The sequence below is a fragment of the Barbus barbus genome (genome assembly GCF_936440315.1).
Source record: "Barbus barbus genome assembly, chromosome: 26".
NCBI lineage: Eukaryota > Metazoa > Chordata > Actinopteri > Cypriniformes > Cyprinidae > Barbus > Barbus barbus.
This window is the reverse complement of record NC_136754.1, coordinates 9,065,190-9,080,818: the sequence shown is the minus strand read 5'-3', so window position 1 is coordinate 9,080,818 and position 15,629 is coordinate 9,065,190.

The window sequence follows — 15,629 nt, the reverse complement described above, 5'->3', positions numbered from 1 at the left end:
TGAGGCCCTGAATTAAGTGTCTTACTTTTTCCTTCCTCTTGCCATCACTGCTTCCTAATAGTATTTTAGAGATGCAAATAGTGCATTGTGTCTGTGTCTGCATCAGTCTTGTCTTGTGGGCTATTAGTGCTTGCGCTTGCTGAACTGAAGTAAACAATCTCTAACACCTTAAGCTGACAGGGAAAATAGTGATAGTATTTTGTGGTGTTCTGCAATTGTCCTCTGGCATTCGGGTCTATGGACTTAGTCCTTGGATGTCTTTTTTTAATTAGAGGGGGAATTTTGGATTTTCATTTCGGCACACCTAGTTTCCCAACACCAAATATATACTCTATCACGTTGTTTTACAATGCAAGGATTTGCTATAGCCCCCCTCAGTAGTTTTATAGCTGAAAATAAACACTAATAAAGGGTATGGGATGATGTGGTGGCCCTGAGCCCCAATGATTGTTAAAAACTAGTTTCACAGGTGGCTAGTTAGCAGATGAAAAGCAAATGGGATTCCAATAAATGTAAATGGGGAGTTCTTCTCCATTACTTTGCTTGTAGAAAATGCAGAGATGAGAGAGTTGCTTACAACATGACTACAAATCACATTTGCTAATCATGTTTTTGAAGTCATTTAGTTGCAGAACATCTGCAGCATCGAACATGTACTCGTTTTAAGTGGTGAAATGAGATGTTGGGCAGGTCACTCTTGAAAGCACTTTGAATACTCATCAACTGTCTACTTTAATTATCCATAATGTTAGATTTTAGAAAATGCAATTCACACGTATTAGTGCAAAATGTTGTTAGGTGCGCTGCAATGGGAGAAGCACTGGTTAGCCTTGATGACCCATTACCATTTGTCTCTCTCATGAGTAATTTGTATGAACCTCCACTTCAAGGTTTAAAAATGTAGGAAGAGCTACTTGAAATTTCAATAGCAGCATGCTTGTCGGTGTTATTTATGGATCATCTTCACACTATTTGTCCTGTGATTCAACAAGCATTGTGATACAATCCACGTAAGTCTGTAGTGATTTGGATAGTCAAACTGTATCTTAACCAAAGCCAAACCGAAGAATAAGATTGTGTGAGAGACCAGCTGGTTAGTTTGTTAGGTGCCAGCGAGATGATTTTCACAGTGTCAAAAAATAACCCCAATGCACCCACGTGCCACCATCTGTCAGGTGGCCATATAGATGATACATCTCTCTTAATTTGATCTGCTCTGAATGGCTTAAGATGGTTTGCTGGTGTTAAGTGATCTCCAAGGATTGGGCATTTTACAGCAGATCAGGCTTGGAGACCAGCTTAAGACCAGGAAATCTTCTCCCCTTTAACAGTCATTTTATAAACACTTTGTGAGTTTGTTGAATCTGTTGTTTGATTTTATTGGGCTAGGTGTTCATCTCAGACCAACTATAATACCAAGTTAAACCTTCTAAAGTCAGCTAACTTTCAAGGTTCACACCTTCATACTCAGTTGGCAGAATTTTTTATTATTATTATTATTTTGTTAAGATAGTCACTTTAGGCTACTGATCTTAAATCAGTCTAGACTGGTCTGATGATCTCCCAGCCTGGTTTTGGACACATGGATCAGTCAGACTGAGAGATCTTAAACCATCTAAATTTAGAAAATCAGTTTAGGCTGGTTTAAGCAGGACCAGCAATGCGGGTTAGGAGGCAATCTTAAGACCAGCAAACCACCAAACTGTTCATCTTTGTGGCCAGATTCAGTCTCAAATGTGTTGCGAGTTTCTCTTCAAGGAAAATGTAATTCTGTAAAATGTAAACAGATAAAAGAGAAAAATACAGTGAGGTGTGATGTACTTTGGTTCTGATTGAGAAAATAAAACCGTTGTTTCCCCCTACTTCCACAGCTATTCCGGATCGAAAACAAATGAGAGATCAATTTAGCAGGAAATCACTCTCGGTGCGATGCAGTGTCCACCTAAAGACTCGTGTAATCAGCGTGCTTCAGTCCTTGAGCTCACTCGCGCATCCTTCTCTCTCCCCCTGTGCGCGTGAGGAGGCTGCAGCTCGCCTCGCAGTGAGAGGTGCCGTTTTTCATCTCTGCGCGCGACGGACACGCTTTTGTCTTGTCATTGCTGTGGCGTGTAACGTTTGCCCCATCCTCGTTTCTTCTCCTTCCGTTTCATAATAATGTTGTGAGGTTGTGCTCATTAATTCCAATTAAGAGCATTTAAGAATAAATCTAAAACCTTAAATGATCAGACGACTTTGGGCCAAACTCTCTATTCATTTTTTTTATAACGCACAGGCACAGCTGGCCAGTGTCATGGGGGCTTCAGTCATCCCACCTTTCATATCATTCTCCTCAAAGTATCTATCTATCTATCTATCTATCTATCTATCTATCTATCTATCTATCTATCTATCTATCTATCTATCTATCTATCTATCTATCTATCTATCTATCTATCTATCTATCTATCTGTCGTTCTATCGTTCTATTTATCTATCGTTCTGTCGCTCTAAATACCGTATCGACAATATTATTTCATGTGGGTTAAGCAACATTTCACACCTCTAATTAACCGAGTTAGCACTGTTTTTAAACCTGGGTTATGAAACCCTGCCCTAGAGACAAGACAACCAATCATAACCGTCTCCGAACTTATCTTATTAAATATTCATGTAGCCTACTGTGTTCAGCCATAAAAGCTTCGTTTAGTCTCCATATCTGTGGGAACAGTTAAAAATGTTGTGTAGCAACAACTAACATGTTAATTGCAGTGATACTATTTTTGCCTCATGTTTTATAATATTTAAAGGAACATTTTGTGTTCAACAGAACTTAAGATTAGTTGACATTGTGGCAGGAATGTCTTCACCATCATTTTCAGATCAGTTTGTGGAAGATTTAAATGCAGAAATGTAGAGCTTATAATATTGTTAAAACATGAATTATTCTGTGAAATCTTTCAAACAGAAAAGGTTAGTAAGCAGTTTTTCCTCCCAATAATATCATGTGTAAACATACAGTAGTTCATGTCATGTTGCTATACCATCAAAACTTTACTAAACAAAAGTTTTTTGAATGTTTATGGGTTGACCTCACTGAGACTTTTATTTTTTTTTAATAATTAATTTTTTTAAAGAAAATGTGAGCCAAGTGGATTTGTGTGGCAATCAACATTATGCCACAGGCACTGTCAATTGAGCTTAACTTGTTCTGAACCTGGAATATTCCTTTAGGTCTTTGGAGACAGAGCATTTTCGAGAGCGGATCTACAACATGTTCACAGATGGACTAACAGCTATTAAAACAGTTTGCATGATCACTGCACGCTGTGTTTGTTCAATCAGTGTTATCAACCTTATAAATATGCAAATAACAACTTTAATCCAGGGTTTATAAATGTGAAATCTTGAAAACTGACTACACTAGATTAATTAGTAACCCAGGATGAAGTGTGAACAGTGTGAAACAAGGCAACCAAGGATTATGTTTATCAAAGGAAAAAGTAAATGTCCATATATATATATATATATATATATATATATGGATTGTATACACTGAATATTGACTATAGATTCCTATAGAATTCCAAAACCACTGTTATGAAATATGCATTTTAAAATGTAACACCATGCACCCAGCAGGCAGAAGCAGACACCTTTGTGATTGTTGGTCAAGCCTAATGCCTGTGAAATTGTGTTCGATGATAGAGGTTTCCGATGATATTGATGAAGGAGCTGGAAAAAGATCTGTCATTAGTCATCACCTGTCTTCTGAGTGGCTATTTCAACACAAGCTTTTCACCTCTGCTCATGACTTGACTCTATAAATGCAGCATGTCTGTTTGTTTTACTGTCAGTGTCTCTATTTCAAGTGGTCGTGCGGTGACCCTGCGAGGGAGACGGTGAGGCGGGCGATGCTGTTAGAGGAGTGGCCTTTAAGACTGATGTTTGTGGCTGTGGTCACTTTGCTTTTGTGTATTTTTGTTCCTTTGCTCTCTGTGTCCTTTTGAGCATGCCCCACGGACACGACCCGCGAGAAAGCCCTTTATTGCTTTTCACAGCGGGTCACAGAGTATGCAGCGCTGTGCATCAAGCTAAATCGCCTAGTCTGGTTGGTGGGGCAGGAATAGTGTGGCATTTTGCTGTCAGCTATAGAAAGTAGCCCACTGAGCAAAACACCACTATCATATACTTGTATTCTAACCGTATGTATGTATGTGATTGAAGTTATTTACATCTGTTAAATTTTTGTATAATTAAACTTAACCTAGTTATTTGTAAAAAATAAAATAAAATAATGTTAATCTTTCTCTCTCAGGCTCGAAATACCCTACTATCATGGCAGAACATAGTTTAAAGAGAGTCTTGCTGTATCAGCGACCATAACAATATTTACCCTTCACGAGAAGTCAGTTTCTGTAGTCTCTTTCTCAGAAACTTGAACACTGACCTAAGCTAAAAAACAAAAACAAAACTAGTCGTCGTGTTTAAGTGTGGCATTGTGTACCCAAAGAAACAAGTCGGTTCTCTCAATATATGTGCAACTTTATTTCAACCTGAATCTAATTACCTACAAAAACTTGTTTGTTTTGTTGCTTTCAAATGCAGTTACTTTTTCACAAAGGCAATAGAAGTAATTGGTGACACCTTCTATCAAATGAATAAAATTTTCTCCAGTGTCCTTTGAGTAATATAAAATTTTATCTGATATGTAACATTCAGTGAGAAGATGCAATAAAAAGAAAATCAGGATGGGGGCAAAGGCCCTGTTACACCTGGTATTAAGATGCGATTTGGTTGGTGGGATCACAAGGGAGGCACGTTCCTGTTTACTCCTGCCCTTTTAATCCATCTCTTTTTTTCCACTTTTGGTGTATGGATGGGAATTTTCTGATCTTTCGATCAGAGCACTGTAATGCATAAAATAGTTCAAATAGTCTGCCTGAATTACCACATGTGGTCTAACAGACATCATACTTTTTATTAATAAAAGCAAAAGACTATGCTGACATATGCTGGACCTCTTCATTCATTAAGCTAACTTAAAGGGGTCATCGGATGCACATTTTCCACAAGCTGATATGATTTTTTTTAGGGTCTTAATAAAAAGTCTATAATAAAATTTACGTGGGTGGAGTTAGTTGCTGAAACCACGCCCGCCTAGCGCAACGGTGTTGACAGCAGTGGCAATCCACCTGTCACTCAAGTGGCCACACCCTTAATTATGCAGAACTTTAAGGCTTAATATAATTTAAATGGATGAGTTATGAAAACATTCACCCCCTTCACAGTTGTCATGAAGGGGGAAATTAGCTATATAGACCAAAATCCTTTTTTGAATCAGGCTGTAAACATGTTTTTTTTTCTGCTGTAAAGTTGGGCATTTTAGCATGGAGAGTCTATGGATTGACTCCCTTTTGCAGCCAGCCTCTAGCGGCCAGTTGACGAATGACAGTTTAGGTCACTTCCGTGTTGGTTTCACGAGAGAGACCGGAAGGTTGCCGCTTGAGTCCATGTCGCTTTAAATGCTAATTAGCTCTGCTGACCCAACCCCTCTTTTCTGTGTAGTGACGAGCAGACTGTAAACTTCAGCCGCGGAACTGACTAACTAGCACCTTATTAGGAAAGGAATTTGCAAAGATTCATAAAAAAACATTATACTCACTTCTTCTGTAGATGAAGCTGGATCACGAATAATTCACGCAAACATAGACTCATTTAGGCAGATCGGGGATCGGCGCATTCTCTTCAAAACGAAAGTAACGTTAATCCTCTGCGTCTTCAGCGGCTCAGATGTTGGGAGTAAATGACGACTGCTATCGTCATTATTACATCCAACAACAAAACACCTCAATCCCTTAATCAGAGACATCTTCTTCCCCTCCCCCGGAGTCGACACAAAGGCGAACAGCTCTCAGCTCACTCAAGGCGGGTCTAAGGTAAGACAGGCTTGTCAATCAACTATCGTGGGAGCGGTCTGTGCAGAACTACGTAATTCTGACAGGAATCTCAGAACAGCCTGATTTGAGAAAGGGGATTTTAAAACAGGGATTTAAAAAAAAACACTGGGTGGATTTTTATCATTATAGCATGGATATGTACACACACTTCCAACACATTTATGTTCAAACAACTTGTGAACAAGTGAATTTTGTATCCGATGACCCCTTTAAACCTTGGACATTTCTTGCAAACAACTTTAATCTTGCTTTCAGATCTGCCTCAATCCAATCAACAATTGGTTGATTTTTTAAAAATAATCTATTTCACTCAGATGAAACATGAAATTATCTGTCGCTATCTGTAAAACCTGAGATATTTGTCTGAAAAATGTATTTTTAAATGGAACAATTTTTTGAACCTTCATACAAAATAGGTACAAAAATGTTTTTTTGGAGTATAATATCTGATACATCATGCTTTTATGGTCCATATAGTATGATGTAAGAGAATATGGAGCTCATACTTGAGGAAAAAGGCCCAATATGAGCAAAAATATACAATTAGACGCAATTGCTCATATTTATATGGCCAAATAGTAAAACGGAACTCTTACAGCTCCTAATGCTCGCAATTGAAAACATTATAGCAGACTACTTTCTTAAAATGCATATAAATATTAGTTGTCACTCTTCATATTATCTCCCAATAATACTGTCTTAGTAAGATTATATTTAAATGCTTAGTTTTATTAACAAAGATAGTTTTTATTGTGGGGGCGAAACATTTAATGCCATGCAAAACAGGTTTTTGAGCGATGTTTTGATCATGTTGATAACTTAGAGGCCTTAGATGTTTACGTACCAAATATGATAGTGTGAAATACTGAGGTTTGTTGTAGCTACATGTTCATCATTCACATCTGTGTACTTGCACAGAGTGCATTTCTTCCGCCAGTTCGGATAGTTTAACATCTTTGTGGCTGCTGTGACAGGGATGTTAGATATGCAGAAGCAGCCTCCTGCACACCTAAGGCCCAAGTCTCTGAGGCGTGAAGTCCTCTCCTTTCCTGTAGTTTCCTACTTAATCTCCCCTGAGCGCCCTGTCTCATCGGCCATCTCCCCTGCGCTCCTGTTCAGGCTAATCAATGCCTCAACCCTCCTCACGGCGGCGGAGGACTAGCCTTAATTAAGGCCCTCCAGCTCATTACTCAAGCCATTCCCCTCCGCTGCAGGCCTCTCCACCGTCGCCGCACTTGTAATTCTCCTGGCCCACGACATGAGGGTAATGAGAAGGGATGCGTTCGGCCTGCCACCACTGATGGATGATCTAGTGGGCAGGACGTCAAGGAGGTGATTGACAGCCGCTGGACAGGATTGGGTATAATTGACAGATCTAGTAGTGGATAGCGTGAAAGGTGTAGTAATGGACGGGATGGGATGGGTGAAGGATTTGGGAAGAATAACAAGGTCAGCGGATCACGGGTGAGAAGATGAGATTCCTATCGTTCTCTTTCCGTGTTGGCTGCTGTGGAAATGAATAGATCATGTTATGGAAATCAACTGACTTTGTATGGGATACAATGGGCTCAGGTACGGGAATGTGTTATGCAAATTTCAGGCGTATTTTTGGCTCATCCTTTACCTTAAAAGCCCATGTCGCTGTCCTTTGCACATCCTGTTTACCTGGCTGCTCTTGTTTTCCGTTTGCTTTTCTCTTCCTTTCTTTGTGCGTAACCGAGTACTAGCTCGAATATCCAGCTGTGTTGTAATGTCGGCTTGTCAGTGCTGAAGCAGAATCCCTGAATAACTACATATACCGTCCTTATCTTCTGCCTTGCTTCTCCTCTATCTACCTCAGTGTTTGTCTCTATTTGACTCCTTTTGGTTATTCTCCCTAGGATCTCTCTCTTTTATCGCGCTCTCACTTCTCTACCCACCCTTTCTCGTTTTATGATCTCTCTCGTTCTCAGTGAGGACAGATCTCCTCTCATTATGGTGATGGTGATGATTCAGTTCACTGGTATTCTTTCCCTAGTGCCTCTCCGAGGCCTTTTTCAGCAGTCTGCTCATGAACTGTTTGTCTGTTCAAGGGCACATTGTGATGCCTCAGCCTGCAAATTTGCTTATATCCACACCTACACGCGCTCTCAGCTAAAGATACCCTTTGATTCCGTGACCTGTGGTGTCTAGTGCCTTACTAAACAATGACATCTGACCTTGATGTGAGGTTTTGGATCATACACTTCGCACTTTACTGTGAACTTTGGCCTTAGTTTTCCCTTTTGTGCGAAATTGAGTTGCACTGAGTTGTTGGTAAGAGTATCGTTGCCATGGAAATCTAGTTTTAGGGCCGTGTCTCCGCATTCCAGTCACCTTGAAAGTGATTTAGAATTCTTAATGGGGCCACTTAAAGGATTTCGACCTACATTTATGTCATTTAGCTCAGATATTTTTCCCTGCATATACAGTAAGATTTCAGTATGGTGTCAATTATTCCCACTGTAGCTGGAATGTGGTTGACTGATCTATTCATCTCATTCTTCACTGAGGGAAGCAGAGTTTTCACCTTTGACTCTGTATTTCAGAAGTGCTTTTGCCTTTTCTATACTCTCTGCCTTATTGATGTTATGTTTAAAATAGCTTGGATAGAACTATAAAGAGTGATATAGGATTTTACAAAGGTCAGAGGGATACATTTTTCACACTCTGCATTTAAAAATGTGTGTTAAACTTTATAGAATGCAAATGGTCGTAACCAGAACAGTGCTGTTTCTTTCTCAGCTTACCTCTATTAGCATGTATACTATGTACTGTATCCAGTGCTTAATTTGTAAATTTCGAGGTCCCGGAACAAAGCGTGGTGATGGATCCGGCATGTGATTAGAGGAGGGAGAGGTAACAGAGCATTCAGCCGATCACATTGGTGGACAAGTTTAAGTGATTAACAGCGTGCATCAGTTGGTTTTATTAGGGTTGTTATCTTTGCTGTTTACCTCACATTATGCTATAGAGGCTTTCCTTTTTTTAATATTATTTATTTGATTCCTCAGTGTTTGCTAGACATTCTGTAATTTAGGCTATTAGTCGGTAAATAATACAGCATGTGAAGTGACATACAGCCAAGTGTGGTGACCGATACTCGGAATCCGTGCTCTGCATTTAACCCATCCAACGTGCACACACACAGCAGTGAACACACACACACAGTGAACACACACCCGGAGCAGTGGGCAGCCATTTATGCTGCGGCACCAGGGGAGCAGTTAGGGGTTCTCAGTCGTGGTATTGAGGGTGGAGAGAGCGCTGGACATTCACTCCCCCCACCTACAATCCCTGCCGGCCCGAGACTCGAACCCGCAACCTTTGGATTACGAGTCCGACTCTCTAACCATTAGGTCACGACTTCCCCATGTGATGTGTCCTATGCCTCTTCTTATTCCTTTTTGTTAATAAATGTTATGTAAGCTAGTTTGTCATTGTACCCTACTGTTTTATTGTTATTGTGCTTTTTAATTAAGAATAACAATGAATCCATCTTTTGTTTTAGTCTTAAAAAGTGAAAGGTGTATAGATATAAGCAAAACAGACAATTACCTTTTCTTGTAAAACGTGACACCAATATCTCGAATTTGAAAGTGAAAGTGCACGAAAAAAGGAATTCCTGATCACAAAATTTAAATCACAAATAATACAGATGAAAAAGAACGGATTGAATGTTGAACACTTTCATTACCATATAACTATAATATAAACTATGATAAAAATTAATCAGCATGCATTGATTAATCAAATGTTGTAGCAAAAAAAAATAAAAAATGCGACCTAATTATGTGCTTGTGCGACAAACTGAGAAAGTTAGTCGCAAAAGTGCGACCAGTGGGAAGAATGAGTCTAGAGCCCTGTATGGGTAAATAAATCCACACAAACTATCAGAGTAAATAAATCATTTGAAAACAGCATGAGTGATTCAGCTGGACCGTCTCTCTTTCACTCTCTCAAAGCGGCTTCACATCAGCGCATCTGTCTGCAATACGAGCTGCTGCACGCTGTCGCTGATCCAAGGTTTGCGCTCGCATTTCTGGACAGATGTCAAAATTGTCACTTGCTTAATCGGGTCATTGTTGCATCGTCACAAAAATGTGTAATTTGCACATCTTTTTAAGTCAATAGGTACTGGTGCGCTCCAGAGGCTGTTTCAAGGAAATGTCACAGTCACATCCAAAGCCGCCTAGCGAGTATCATATTGAGTTATTTTTCATAGTTTGTTGTTGAGTTTAAGTAGCCAAATACACACAAAATTACGCAAAAATGGCCGTCCTGGCCAGTATCCAGGTTTTTTTCTTAAGTAAATGTGAACAGCTGAGAAAGAAAACGCATGTGTATAGGCTATGGATCCGTGCATTATGTCTTGTGAGAACAGAGCAGTTCACATGTCGCATCTTTTGCGTGCTCAGGTTCTTTATTTCAAATGCAGATGTGCCGCAAGCGCGGTCATTATAGAGGATTTTTCATATTATGCACATTATAGGTCAGCACAAATGTCTTTCATTGGCACGTGAGGAGGGGGATCCGACAAAATGAGGTGCCGGATCCGGCTTGTTCCGGCACAAATTAAGCCCTGACTGTATCTGTATGTTAGCACATCTGTGTAGGGCAGAAAGTAGTTCTTTTTACACAGTTCTTTTAGTAGTTTTTTACACAGTTTGTGGGCTAATGGCTAATGAAATGCAACTATTGACAGGCAACTGACACTGTATTTTTGTATTTTCACATTATGCTTAATTTTTTTTGATGGTTTCAATTATAACTAAAATAATAAGTAAATATTGTGAAACACACTACCATTCACAATTTTGGGATCGGCAAGATTTTTGAAAATGTTTTTGAAGGACGTCTCTTACAGTATATTTACCAAGGCTGCATTTGCTTGATACAAAAAATACAAAACAAAAAAACAAATCACCGCAATTTAAATCAACTGGTTTCTATTTTAATATTTCAAAATATAATTTATTCATGTTATGGCAAAGCTTGTATTTTCAGCAGCCATTGCTCTAGTCTTCAGTGTCACATGATTTTTCAGAAATCAGTCTAATATTCTGATTTATTATCAGTGTTGAAAACAGTTGTGCTGCATAATATCTTCATCAAGACCATAATACATTTTTTTTCAGGCTTCTTTGATTAATAGATAGTCCAAAATGACAGCTTGTATTTGATCTAGAAATCTTTTATAACATTGTAAGTTTTTAGTGCCACATTTTTGCCACATTTGACCATTTTGATCTAAATGAACAAAAAAAAAAAAACTTACTGACTCCAAACTTTTGTCGTGGCCTAATGGTTAGAGAGTCAGACTTGTAACCCAAAGGCTGTGGGTTCGCGTCTTGTACCAGCAAGGATTGTAGGTGGATTAAATGACCAGCACTCTCTTCCATTCTCAATACCACAACTTAGGCGAGAACCTTGAGCAAGGCACCAAACCCCCAACTGCTCCCTGTGCGCCACAGCAAAAATGGCTGCCCACTGCTCTAGTTGTGTGTTCACGTTGTGTGTGTGTACACTTGGATGGGTGAAATACAGAGCACAAATTCCAAGTATGGGTTACCATACTTGGCCACACGTGACGTCGCTTTCGCCACTTTCACTTCTGAATGGTAATGTATCCATTTTGATTTTTAGAATTTTTTTTATTATAGATATTTTATTATACATATTTCTTGTAGAGATGGTTTTTCTGGTTATTATTATTAATTGTCATCCTCTTTTCAGACCATTAGTCAATAAGTCCTTGGAAAACATTGCAGGTGTCATGTTGAGGTGCAGCTGAGTTCTCCTTAAAAACCGCCTCACTCTCAGATCACCTTTTCAAGTCATTTGACATGGTATCAGAGTGGGTGAGTTGTTTACTTTAATTAGTCTGTCCATTTTCACCGTCTCAGAAAAATACAAAAGCTTGAGGCAGTTCCCTTTCAAAATGTACTAATACGTACCCTTCAGGCATTAATATGTATGCTTTAAATAATAATATGTATCTATTAAGGTACTAATATGCACCCTATAGAGGTGAGTAAGGTACAAAGGTGGACCTTTTTATTGCCTTAGTGACAGATTTTTTTAAAAAGTGGACCTATTCAGGCCTATTTGTAGACTGAATGTCAACATGAATGTGGCCTTTATTGCACTGACAGGGTAATAAGCCAATCTGTGATGAAGAGAACATAATAGGCGCACATTATCACAATGACAGGGTAAAAGGCCAGTCAAAGTACGACTGAGACACTGCCTCCTCTCACTTGACTTTTCACCTGTCTCTTGCTGTTAACGAGATGTTGTTTCCCCTGTGAAACTTGAGTTGGTGTTGCACAGATTGTTGCACAGTTGCTGTATGCACTATTTCGTCTCATGTTTTGTAATATTCATTTTGTTTTATTTTTGCAGTGTCCATTATTTTCTCATCCAGATTTGTTGCTGTCTCTTTGGAGAAAATGCCTCTGGCAACGACTATTATACAGTGTCCATATTTGGACACTTAAGCCACACTTAAAATGTATGTCATTGCAGCAAATAACAAAACATCAAACTAAAGTAATGTTTTCTAACTGCAGTGTTTATGCCCACAAAGAATCTGTGCCCCCTGCGAATTTAGTACATCCATCGTTCACACACAATACAGTAGTACATTGCCTGTCCCTTTCAAGTTTCTTTATTAAAATATATTAACTAATTTGAAAATGTTTTCAGCTACTGACAACTGATTTAGCACTTTTTACCATGTTTAAAACCACTCCAAAATGAGTATACAATATGTGAAAAAGTTCACAGATTTCGTATGTGGCCCACAATTATTATATGTATATACAGTTGTGCTCATAAATTTACATGCCCCTTGCAGAATATGCACAATGTTAATAATTTTAACAAAATTGGAGGGATCATGAAAATTGCATGTTATTGTTTATTTAATACGGTCCTGAATAAGCTATTTCACATAACAGATGTTAATATAGTCTCCAAAACAATACTGTGTTGTTTCCTGGATGATCCACGCTTGTCTTTCTCTTTTGTGATAGTTGTTCATGAGTCCCTTGTTGGTCCTGAACATTTCAACTGCCTACCTGTTCTGCTCCTGCATCTTCTTTGTTTTTCAAACATTTTCTGCATAATTGAACCCTTTCCAACAGTGACTGTATGATTTTAAGATCCATCTTTTCACATGGAGGACAATTGGGGGACTCATACATAACTATTACATGAGGTGAAAACATTTACTGATGCTCAAGAAGGCAACACAATGCATTAAGAGCTGGGGGGGGTGTAAGCATTTTGAATTGGATGATCAAGGTAAATTGTACTTATTTTGTCTTCTGTGAAATATTTAAGTATTTATGTAACTTCTTAAAGGATTAGTTCACTTTCAAATGAACATTTCCTGATAATTTACTCACCCCCATGTCATCCAAGATGTTTATGCATTTCTTTCTTCAGTCGAAAAGAAATTAAGGTTTTTGATGAAAACATTCCAGGAATCTTTTTCATATCGTGCAGGTCAATGGACTCCAAATGGTTGAGGGTCAAAATGTCAGTTTAAGTGCAGCTTCAAAGGGCTATAAATGATACCAGACGATGAATAAGGGTCTTATCTAGCGAAACGATCTGTCATTTAAAAAAATAAATAAAAATGTATATGCTTTATAAACATGACGTAATGACGTTGAAAAGGTCACGCTTGCTTGACGTAGGCTCCATCTCATCTTCTCCTCCAAGTTCAAAATCGTCCGACATCGTTGTTTTACCTTGTAAACTCGTTGAGTTGTAACTCCCTTTTTTTGTAAACGGCGTTTGACTTAGTATTTACACGGTCAACTTGTAAACACTGACTCGGTGCTTCCGCCTACATCAAGCGTGACCTTTTCAATGTCATTATGTCATGACCGCATATCACAGAACAGGTGAGCATTTGTGTTTATAAAGCATATACATTTTTATAATTTTTTTTTAAATGACAGATCTAGATAAGACCCTTATTCATCGTCTGGTATAGTTTATAGTCCATTGACCTGCACTATATGAAGAAGATTCCTGGAATGTTTTCATCAAAAACCTTAATTTCTTTTCAACTTTAGAAAGAAATACATAAACATTTTGTATGACATGGGGGTGAGTAAATTATCAGGAAATTTTAAATTTGAAAGTGAACTAATCCTTTAAGTGCAGTACCGAATGAAAAAATATGATCTTTAAACAAAATAAGAAAAACTTGCACATCATCATCCTGTTCAAAAGTTTACACCCTCTGGCTCTTAATGCATTGTGTTGCCTTTTTGAGCATCAGTAACTATTTCCAACTTTTGTAATAGCTGTGTATGTGTCCCTCAATTGCCCTCAGTGTGAAAAGATGGGTCTCAAAATCATAGTCACTGCTGGAAAGGGTTCAAATATGCAGAAGATGCTGGAAAACCAAAGAATCTGCAGGAGCTGGAGCTGGAGGATTTTTCTGAAGAACAGCAGGCAGTTGAACTGCTCAGGACCAGCAAGAGACTCATGAACAACTATCACAACACAGAAAAACAGTTGTGGATCATCCAGGAAACAACACAGATTTGGAAAATTTGGAGGCCAAGGCAACACATTGAACTCTTTGTCATGATCCTCAAACCACTCCTGGACTATTTTTACAGAGTGCATTATCCTGTTAAAAGAGGCCAGCAGGGAACAACATTGTCTTGAAGGGTGCATGTACAGGCAGGTGGTACATGTCAAAGTAACATCCACATAAATGCCAGGACCCAAGATTTCCCAGCAGATCACTGCCCAGAGCACAACACTGCCTCCACCATCCTGCCTTCTTCTGCCTTCTTTACCTGAACTCCAACCTAAAAATGGCACCTTTCAAACTGCAGTCTGTTGGAAGCGCCACCTACTGACATCATAGGTTCTCTTGTTCAAGACCAGCAAGGATTCAGGGCTGGTTCAGAACCAGGATCTGGGTACCTGGCCAAGATTCTTTTGAATGGAAAAGCACAGCCAATTTGGCTCTGGCACTAGCTTCAGGGGAAAAGTGGTAAGGCTGCCTTTCCTTGCACCACTTTTGGTATGTACTAACCACTGCATACCTCAAAAGACTTACTGTTTTGGAGATGCTCTGACCCAGTGGTTTGCCCATCACTATTTGGCCTTCATCAAAATTCTTTTCACTTGCCCATTTTTTTCTGTTTTCAGTACATGAAATTGAAGCACTGACTGTTCACATGCTGCCTAATATATCCCATTCCTTGACAGGTGCCATTGTTACGATATAATCAATGTTACTCACCTCACCTGTCAGTGGTTTTAATGTTGTAGCTGATAAGTTTAAATCTGTATGGCATAAAAGTGGTAGGCATGAGATATAAAACTTTATAAAATTCTACAAATGGGCTCCATAAAAGCAATTTGTTTTAAGTAGGCAAGACCCCCCCCCCCCCAGTACGATTTTTATTCCTTTGTTTTGCCCTGTAGAAGTACTTAAAGGGCACCAATTATTCTCCTTTTTACAAGATATTTTGTGTAGGCCGATATTTTGTGAAGTCTCAGGTTTCCCCAGAATGTGTCTGTGAAATTTCAGCTCAAAATACCACAAATCATTTATTATATCGTTTTGAAAATGCTTATTTTGAGTGGAAGCAAAAGCAGGCTGTTTTTGTGCATATCTCTTTAAATGCAAATGAT